The 10,000-nt window shown below is 55.0% G+C and overlaps 1 non-coding gene across 1 annotated transcript in view; it reads right to left on the reverse strand.

Moving 5' to 3' along the window:
- LOC144419355 (small subunit ribosomal RNA) overlaps nt 1-1,474 on the reverse strand; it is a 1,810-nt gene extending 336 nt beyond the window's left edge. The window contains exon 1 of the ribosomal RNA XR_013474010.1: nt 1-1,474. This exon is cut by the window's left edge and continues 336 nt beyond it. This is a non-coding gene — a ribosomal RNA (small subunit ribosomal RNA).
- Between the last annotated feature and the right edge of the window lie 8,526 nt (nt 1,475-10,000).

The following is a 10,000-nucleotide window of genomic DNA, read 5'->3' on the forward strand; positions in this document are numbered from 1 at the left end:
GTAGCGCGCGTGCGGCCCCGGACATCTAAGGGCATCACAGACCTGTTATTGCTCAATCTCGTGTGGCTAAACGCCACTAGTCCCTCTAAGAAGTTAGACGCCGACCGAGAAGGTCGCGTAACTATTTAGCATGCCAGAGTCTCGTTCGTTATCGGAATTAACCAGACAAATCGCTCCACCAACTAAGAACGGCCATGCACCACCACCCACAGAATCAAGAAAGAGCTCTCAATCTGTCAATCCTACCTGTGTCCGGGCCGGGTGAGTTTCCCCGTGTTGAGTCAAATTAAGCCGCAGGCTCCACTCCTGGTGGTGCCCTTCCGTCAATTCCTTTAAGTTTCAGCTTTGCAACCATACTTCCCCCGGAACCCAAAGACTTTGGTTTCCCGGAAGCTGCCGGAAAGGTCGTCATGGTAACGCCTCCCGATCGCTAGTTGGCATCGTTTATAGTCAGAACTAGGACGGTATCTGATCGTCTTCGAACCTCTGACTTTCGCTCTTGATTAAAGAAAACATTCTTGGCGAATGCTTTCGCAGTAGTTCGTCTTCCGCCGATCCAAGAATTTCACCTCTAACGGCAGAGTACGGACGCCCCCGTCTGTCCCTCTTAATCATTACCTCGTGCTCCGAAAACCAACAAAATAGAACCGAGGTCCTATTCCATTATTCCATGCAACACTATGCAGGCGAACAGCCTGCTTTGAACACTCTAATTTTTTCAAAGTAAACTTATCGGCCACCGCCGACACTCAGTCAAGAGCACCGACGGAGAACCGAAGGTGAGGCGAACGCAACCAGTGACACGCCTTGCGACGGACCGGCGGCGCTCGCCCAAAATCCAACTACGAGCTTTTCAACCGCAACAACTTTAGCATACACTGTTGGAGCTGGAATTACCGCGGCTGCTGGCACCAGACTTGCCCTCCAATGGATACTCGTTAAGAGTTTTAGGATGTACTCATTCCAATTACAGGGCCTCGTTAGAGTCCTGTATTGTTATTTTTCGTCACTACCTCCCCGTGTCGGGAATGGGTAATTTGCGCGCCTGCTGCCTTCCTTGGATGTGGTAGCCGTTTCTCAGGCTCCCTCTCCGGAATCGAACCCTGATTCCCCGTTACCCGTTATCACAAAGGTAGGCACGTAGCGTACCTTCGACAGTTGATAGGGCAGACACTTGAATGATACGTCGTCGGTGCAGAGACCGTACGATCCGCGTGGTTATCCAGAGTCATCAAACGTCACAGGACGAACCCGGTCGGTTTTGATCTGATAAAAGCGCGCCTCCCGAAGTCGGCGCTTAATGCATGTATTAGCTCTAGAATTACCACAGTTATCCACTTCGCTTACGAGACCAAATAAACCAAGACTGATTTAATGAGCCATTCGCAGTTTCGCTTTACGAGAACTCGTACTTGCACCTGCATGGCTTAATCTTTGAGACAAGCATATCACTACTGGCAGGATCAACCAGATAGCTGCGACAGCTGCGCTCGGCCCTTGCTGGGCCGCCCGGCGCGTGCTCGTCGCATTCGTTTAAGACCGAGGCAATCGCCTGCGGCCGTACTCAGCTTCGACAGTCGCTGGCCGCGACGTCCACGCTCTCGCCGGCAGTGCCAGGCGGAGCGATTTGCGTTTTTTCTTTGCTCGCCCTCTCTCGGGCTCGATCCATTCAGTTTCGCACAAACAAGAGCTCTGCCGGCCGCCTGCAGCGGTGCCTAAAACCCGGGCATAACAATGCGACCGTTCTGCTAGGCCGACAAGCGCTCAAGCCAGACGCTCGATCGAACGCCCCCTACATATTAGTCGAGACAACGGCTCGCTCATTAGCATCGCGTTTGTACTTTAACTTTTTTCGGCTCGGCTTCTTTCGACGCCGATGCCGGCGACGCAGCACTCTCTCGCCCGCCAGCCACCGAGAAAAGGGTGCGCTCCGACCGGCCCCGCACCGCTCTTTCTTGGCTCATTCGAAATTACTGTCTTTCGCTCTGACATGCCTTACCTAGGGTTAGGTTAGTATGCTTGCACGTTTGTACTTTAACTTTTTTTGGCTCGGCTTCTTTCGACGCCGATGCCGGCGACGCAGCACTCTCTCGCCCGCCAGCCACCGAGAAAAGGGTGCGCTCCGACCGGCCCCGCACCGCTCTTTCATGGCTCATTCGAAATTACTGTCTTTCGCTCTGACATGCCTTACCTAGGGTTAGGTTAGTATGCTTGCACGTTTGTACTTTAACTTTTTTTGGCTCGGCTTCTTTCGACGCCGATGCCGGCGACGCAGCACTTTCTCGCCCGCCAGCCACCGAGAAAAGGGTGCGCTCCGACCGGCCCCGCACCGCTCTTTCTTGGCTCATTCGAAATTACTGTCTTTCGCTCTGACATGCCTTACCTAGGGTTAGGTTAGTATGCTTGCACGTTTGTACTTTAACTTTTTTCGGCTCGGCTTCTTTCGACGCCGATGCCGGCGACGCAGCACTCTCTCGCCCGCCAGCCACCGAGAAAAGGGTGCGCTCCGACCGGCCCCGCACCGCTCTTTCATGGCTCATTCGAAATTACTGTCTTTCGCTCTGACATGCCTTACCTAGGGTTAGGTTAGTATGCTTGCACGTTTGTACTTTAACTTTTTTTGGCTCGGCTTCTTTCGACGCCGATGCCGGCGACGCAGCACTCTCTCGCCCACCAGCCACCGAGAAAAGGGTGCGCTCCGACCGGCCCCGCACCGCTCTTTCATGGCTCATTCGAGTTTACTGTCTTTCGCTCTGACATGCCTTACCTAGGGTTAGGTTAGTATGCTTGCACGTTTGTACTTTAACTTTTTTCGGCTCGGCTTCTTTCGACGCCGATGCCGGCGACGCAGCACTCTCTCGCCCGCCAGCCACCGAGAAAAGGGTGCGCTCCGACCGGCCCCGCACCGCTCTTTCTTGGCTCATTCGAAATTACTGTCTTTCGCTCTGACATGCCTTACCTAGGGTTAGGTTAGTATGCTTGCACGTTTGTACTTTAACTTTTTTCGGCTCGGCTTCTTTCGACGCCGATGCCGGCGACGCAGCACTCTCTCGCCCGCCAGCCACCGAGAAAAGGGTGCGCTCCGACCGGCCCCGCACCGCTCTTTCATGGCTCATTCGAGTTTACTGTCTTTCGCTCTGACATGCCTTACCTAGGGTTAGGTTAGTATGCTTGCACGTTTGTACTTTAACTTTTTTCGGCTCGGCTTCTTTCGACGCCGATGCCGGCGACGCAGCACTTTCTCGCCCGCCAGCCACCGAGAAAAGGGTGCGCTCCGACCGGCCCCGCACCGCTCTTTCTTGGCTCATTCGAAATTACTGTCTTTCGCTCTGACATGCCTTACCTAGGGTTAGGTTAGTATGCTTGCACGTTTGTACTTTAACTTTTTTTGGCTCGGCTTCTTTCGACGCCGATGCCGGCGACGCAGCACTCTCTCGCCCACCAGCCACCGAGAAAAGGGTGCGCTCCGACCGGCCCCGCACCGCTCTTTCATGGCTCATTCGAGTTTACTGTCTTTCGCTCTGACATGCCTTACCTAGGGTTAGGTTAGTATGCTTGCACGTTTGTACTTTAACTTTTTTCGGCTCGGCTTCTTTCGACGCCGATGCCGGCGACGCAGCACTCTCTCGCCCGCCAGCCACCGAGAAAAGGGTGCGCTCCGACCGGCCCCGCACCGCTCTTTCATGGCTCATTCGAAATTACTGTCTTCCGCTCTGACATGCCTTACCTAGGGTTAGGTTAGTATGCTTGCACGTTTGTACTTTAACTTTTTTTGGCTCGGCTTCTTTCGACGCCGATGCCGGCGACGCAGCACTTTCTCGCCCGCCAACCACCGAGAAAAGGGTGCGCTCCGACCGGCCCCGCACCGCTCTTTCTTGGCTCATTCGAAATTACTGTCTTTCGCTCTGACATGCCTTACCTAGGGTTAGGTTAGTATGCTTGCACGTTTGTACTTTAACTTTTTTCGGCTCGGCTTCTTTCGACGCCGATGCCGGCGACGCAGCACTCTCTCGCCCGCCAGCCACCGAGAAAAGGGTGCGCTCCGACCGGCCCCGCACCGCTCTTTCATGGCTCATTCGAAATTACTGTCTTCCGCTCTGACATGCCTTACCTAGGGTTAGGTTAGTATGCTTGCACGTTTGTACTTTAACTTTTTTTGGCTCGGCTTCTTTCGACGCCGATGCCGGCGACGCAGCACTTTCTCGCCCGCCAGCCACCGAGAAAAGGGTGCGCTCCGACCGGCCCCGCACCGCTCTTTCTTGGCTCATTCGAAATTACTGTCTTTCGCTCTGACATGCCTTACCTAGGGTTAGGTTAGTATGCTTGCACGTTTGTACTTTAACTTTTTTCGGCTCGGCTTCTTTCGACGCCGATGCCGGCGACGCAGCACTCTCTCGCCCGCCAGCCACCGAGAAAAGGGTGCGCTCCGACCGGCCCCGCACCGCTCTTTCATGGCTCATTCGAAATTACTGTCTTTCGCTCTGACATGCCTTACCTAGGGTTAGGTTAGTATGCTTGCACGTTTGTACTTTAACTTTTTTTGGCTCGGCTTCTTTCGACGCCGATGCCGGCGACGCAGCACTCTCTCGCCCACCAGCCACCGAGAAAAGGGTGCGCTCCGACCGGCCCCGCACCGCTCTTTCATGGCTCATTCGAGTTTACTGTCTTTCGCTCTGACATGCCTTACCTAGGGTTAGGTTAGTATGCTTGCACGTTTGTACTTTAACTTTTTTCGGCTCGGCTTCTTTCGACGCCGATGCCGGCGACGCAGCACTCTCTCGCCCGCCAGCCACCGAGAAAAGGGTGCGCTCCGACCGGCCCCGCACCGCTCTTTCTTGGCTCATTCGAAATTACTGTCTTTCGCTCTGACATGCCTTACCTAGGGTTAGGTTAGTATGCTTGCACGTTTGTACTTTAACTTTTTTCGGCTCGGCTTCTTTCGACGCCGATGCCGGCGACGCAGCACTCTCTCGCCCGCCAGCCACCGAGAAAAGGGTGCGCTCCGACCGGCCCCGCACCGCTCTTTCATGGCTCATTCGAGTTTACTGTCTTTCGCTCTGACATGCCTTACCTAGGGTTAGGTTAGTATGCTTGCACGTTTGTACTTTAACTTTTTTCGGCTCGGCTTCTTTCGACGCCGATGCCGGCGACGCAGCACTTTCTCGCCCGCCAGCCACCGAGAAAAGGGTGCGCTCCGACCGGCCCCGCACCGCTCTTTCTTGGCTCATTCGAAATTACTGTCTTTCGCTCTGACATGCCTTACCTAGGGTTAGGTTAGTATGCTTGCACGTTTGTACTTTAACTTTTTTTGGCTCGGCTTCTTTCGACGCCGATGCCGGCGACGCAGCACTCTCTCGCCCACCAGCCACCGAGAAAAGGGTGCGCTCCGACCGGCCCCGCACCGCTCTTTCATGGCTCATTCGAGTTTACTGTCTTTCGCTCTGACATGCCTTACCTAGGGTTAGGTTAGTATGCTTGCACGTTTGTACTTTAACTTTTTTCGGCTCGGCTTCTTTCGACGCCGATGCCGGCGACGCAGCACTCTCTCGCCCGCCAGCCACCGAGAAAAGGGTGCGCTCCGACCGGCCCCGCACCGCTCTTTCATGGCTCATTCGAAATTACTGTCTTCCGCTCTGACATGCCTTACCTAGGGTTAGGTTAGTATGCTTGCACGTTTGTACTTTAACTTTTTTTGGCTCGGCTTCTTTCGACGCCGATGCCGGCGACGCAGCACTTTCTCGCCCGCCAACCACCGAGAAAAGGGTGCGCTCCGACCGGCCCCGCACCGCTCTTTCTTGGCTCATTCGAAATTACTGTCTTTCGCTCTGACATGCCTTACCTAGGGTTAGGTTAGTATGCTTGCACGTTTGTACTTTAACTTTTTTCGGCTCGGCTTCTTTCGACGCCGATGCCGGCGACGCAGCACTCTCTCGCCCGCCAGCCACCGAGAAAAGGGTGCGCTCCGACCGGCCCCGCACCGCTCTTTCATGGCTCATTCGAAATTACTGTCTTCCGCTCTGACATGCCTTACCTAGGGTTAGGTTAGTATGCTTGCACGTTTGTACTTTAACTTTTTTTGGCTCGGCTTCTTTCGACGCCGATGCCGGCGACGCAGCACTTTCTCGCCCGCCAGCCACCGAGAAAAGGGTGCGCTCCGACCGGCCCCGCACCGCTCTTTCTTGGCTCATTCGAAATTACTGTCTTTCGCTCTGACATGCCTTACCTAGGGTTAGGTTAGTATGCTTGCACGTTTGTACTTTAACTTTTTTCGGCTCGGCTTCTTTCGACGCCGATGCCGGCGACGCAGCACTCTCTCGCCCGCCAGCCACCGAGAAAAGGGTGCGCTCCGACCGGCCCCGCACCGCTCTTTCATGGCTCATTCGAAATTACTGTCTTTCGCTCTGACATGCCTTACCTAGGGTTAGGTTAGTATGCTTGCACGTTTGTACTTTAACTTTTTTTGGCTCGGCTTCTTTCGACGCCGATGCCGGCGACGCAGCACTCTCTCGCCCACCAGCCACCGAGAAAAGGGTGCGCTCCGACCGGCCCCGCACCGCTCTTTCATGGCTCATTCGAGTTTACTGTCTTTCGCTCTGACATGCCTTACCTAGGGTTAGGTTAGTATGCTTGCACGTTTGTACTTTAACTTTTTTCGGCTCGGCTTCTTTCGACGCCGATGCCGGCGACGCAGCACTCTCTCGCCCGCCAGCCACCGAGAAAAGGGTGCGCTCCGACCGGCCCCGCACCGCTCTTTCTTGGCTCATTCGAAATTACTGTCTTTCGCTCTGACATGCCTTACCTAGGGTTAGGTTAGTATGCTTGCACGTTTGTACTTTAACTTTTTTCGGCTCGGCTTCTTTCGACGCCGATGCCGGCGACGCAGCACTCTCTCGCCCGCCAGCCACCGAGAAAAGGGTGCGCTCCGACCGGCCCCGCACCGCTCTTTCATGGCTCATTCGAGTTTACTGTCTTTCGCTCTGACATGCCTTACCTAGGGTTAGGTTAGTATGCTTGCACGTTTGTACTTTAACTTTTTTCGGCTCGGCTTCTTTCGACGCCGATGCCGGCGACGCAGCACTTTCTCGCCCGCCAGCCACCGAGAAAAGGGTGCGCTCCGACCGGCCCCGCACCGCTCTTTCTTGGCTCATTCGAAATTACTGTCTTTCGCTCTGACATGCCTTACCTAGGGTTAGGTTAGTATGCTTGCACGTTTGTACTTTAACTTTTTTTGGCTCGGCTTCTTTCGACGCCGATGCCGGCGACGCAGCACTCTCTCGCCCACCAGCCACCGAGAAAAGGGTGCGCTCCGACCGGCCCCGCACCGCTCTTTCATGGCTCATTCGAGTTTACTGTCTTTCGCTCTGACATGCCTTACCTAGGGTTAGGTTAGTATGCTTGCACGTTTGTACTTTAACTTTTTTCGGCTCGGCTTCTTTCGACGCCGATGCCGGCGACGCAGCACTCTCTCGCCCGCCAGCCACCGAGAAAAGGGTGCGCTCCGACCGGCCCCGCACCGCTCTTTCATGGCTCATTCGAAATTACTGTCTTCCGCTCTGACATGCCTTACCTAGGGTTAGGTTAGTATGCTTGCACGTTTGTACTTTAACTTTTTTTGGCTCGGCTTCTTTCGACGCCGATGCCGGCGACGCAGCACTTTCTCGCCCGCCAACCACCGAGAAAAGGGTGCGCTCCGACCGGCCCCGCACCGCTCTTTCTTGGCTCATTCGAAATTACTGTCTTTCGCTCTGACATGCCTTACCTAGGGTTAGGTTAGTATGCTTGCACGTTTGTACTTTAACTTTTTTCGGCTCGGCTTCTTTCGACGCCGATGCCGGCGACGCAGCACTCTCTCGCCCGCCAGCCACCGAGAAAAGGGTGCGCTCCGACCGGCCCCGCACCGCTCTTTCATGGCTCATTCGAAATTACTGTCTTCCGCTCTGACATGCCTTACCTAGGGTTAGGTTAGTATGCTTGCACGTTTGTACTTTAACTTTTTTTGGCTCGGCTTCTTTCGACGCCGATGCCGGCGACGCAGCACTTTCTCGCCCGCCAGCCACCGAGAAAAGGGTGCGCTCCGACCGGCCCCGCACCGCTCTTTCTTGGCTCATTCGAAATTACTGTCTTTCGCTCTGACATGCCTTACCTAGGGTTAGGTTAGTATGCTTGCACGTTTGTACTTTAACTTTTTTCGGCTCGGCTTCTTTCGACGCCGATGCCGGCGACGCAGCACTCTCTCGCCCGCCAGCCACCGAGAAAAGGGTGCGCTCCGACCGGCCCCGCACCGCTCTTTCATGGCTCATTCGAAATTACTGTCTTTCGCTCTGACATGCCTTACCTAGGGTTAGGTTAGTATGCTTGCACGTTTGTACTTTAACTTTTTTTGGCTCGGCTTCTTTCGACGCCGATGCCGGCGACGCAGCACTCTCTCGCCCACCAGCCACCGAGAAAAGGGTGCGCTCCGACCGGCCCCGCACCGCTCTTTCATGGCTCATTCGAGTTTACTGTCTTTCGCTCTGACATGCCTTACCTAGGGTTAGGTTAGTATGCTTGCACGTTTGTACTTTAACTTTTTTCGGCTCGGCTTCTTTCGACGCCGATGCCGGCGACGCAGCACTCTCTCGCCCGCCAGCCACCGAGAAAAGGGTGCGCTCCGACCGGCCCCGCACCGCTCTTTCTTGGCTCATTCGAAATTACTGTCTTTCGCTCTGACATGCCTTACCTAGGGTTAGGTTAGTATGCTTGCACGTTTGTACTTTAACTTTTTTCGGCTCGGCTTCTTTCGACGCCGATGCCGGCGACGCAGCACTCTCTCGCCCGCCAGCCACCGAGAAAAGGGTGCGCTCCGACCGGCCCCGCACCGCTCTTTCATGGCTCATTCGAGTTTACTGTCTTTCGCTCTGACATGCCTTACCTAGGGTTAGGTTAGTATGCTTGCACGTTTGTACTTTAACTTTTTTCGGCTCGGCTTCTTTCGACGCCGATGCCGGCGACGCAGCACTTTCTCGCCCGCCAGCCACCGAGAAAAGGGTGCGCTCCGACCGGCCCCGCACCGCTCTTTCTTGGCTCATTCGAAATTACTGTCTTTCGCTCTGACATGCCTTACCTAGGGTTAGGTTAGTATGCTTGCACGTTTGTACTTTAACTTTTTTTGGCTCGGCTTCTTTCGACGCCGATGCCGGCGACGCAGCACTCTCTCGCCCACCAGCCACCGAGAAAAGGGTGCGCTCCGACCGGCCCCGCACCGCTCTTTCATGGCTCATTCGAGTTTACTGTCTTTCGCTCTGACATGCCTTACCTAGGGTTAGGTTAGTATGCTTGCACGTTTGTACTTTAACTTTTTTCGGCTCGGCTTCTTTCGACGCCGATGCCGGCGACGCAGCACTCTCTCGCCCGCCAGCCACCGAGAAAAGGGTGCGCTCCGACCGGCCCCGCACCGCTCTTTCATGGCTCATTCGAGTTTACTGTCTTTCGCTCTGACATGCCTTACCTAGGGTTAGGTTAGTATGCTTGCACGTTTGTACTTTAACTTTTTTCGGCTCGGCTTCTTTCGACGCCGATGCCGGCGACGCAGCACTCTCTCGCCCGCCAGCCACCGAGAAAAGGGTGCGCTCCGACCGGCCCCGCACCGCTCTTTCATGGCTCATTCGAAATTACTGTCTTTCGCTCTGACATGCCTTACCTAGGGTTAGGTTAGTATGCTTGCACGTTTGTACTTTAACTTTTTTTGGCTCGGCTTCTTTCGACGCCGATGCCGGCGACGCAGCACTCTCTCGCCCACCAGCCACCGAGAAAAGGGTGCGCTCCGACCGGCCCCGCACCGCTCTTTCATGGCTCATTCGAGTTTACTGTCTTTCGCTCTGACATGCCTTACCTAGGGTTAGGTTAGTATGCTTGCACGTTTGTACTTTAACTTTTTTCGGCTCGGCTTCTTTCGACGCCGATGCCGGCGACGCAGCACTCTCTCGCCCGCCAGCCACCGAGAAAAGGGTGCGCTCCGACC

Source organism: Styela clava, unplaced genomic scaffold, assembly GCF_964204865.1.
Source record: "Styela clava unplaced genomic scaffold, kaStyClav1.hap1.2 HAP1_SCAFFOLD_19, whole genome shotgun sequence".
NCBI classification, from domain to species: domain Eukaryota; kingdom Metazoa; phylum Chordata; class Ascidiacea; order Stolidobranchia; family Styelidae; genus Styela; species Styela clava.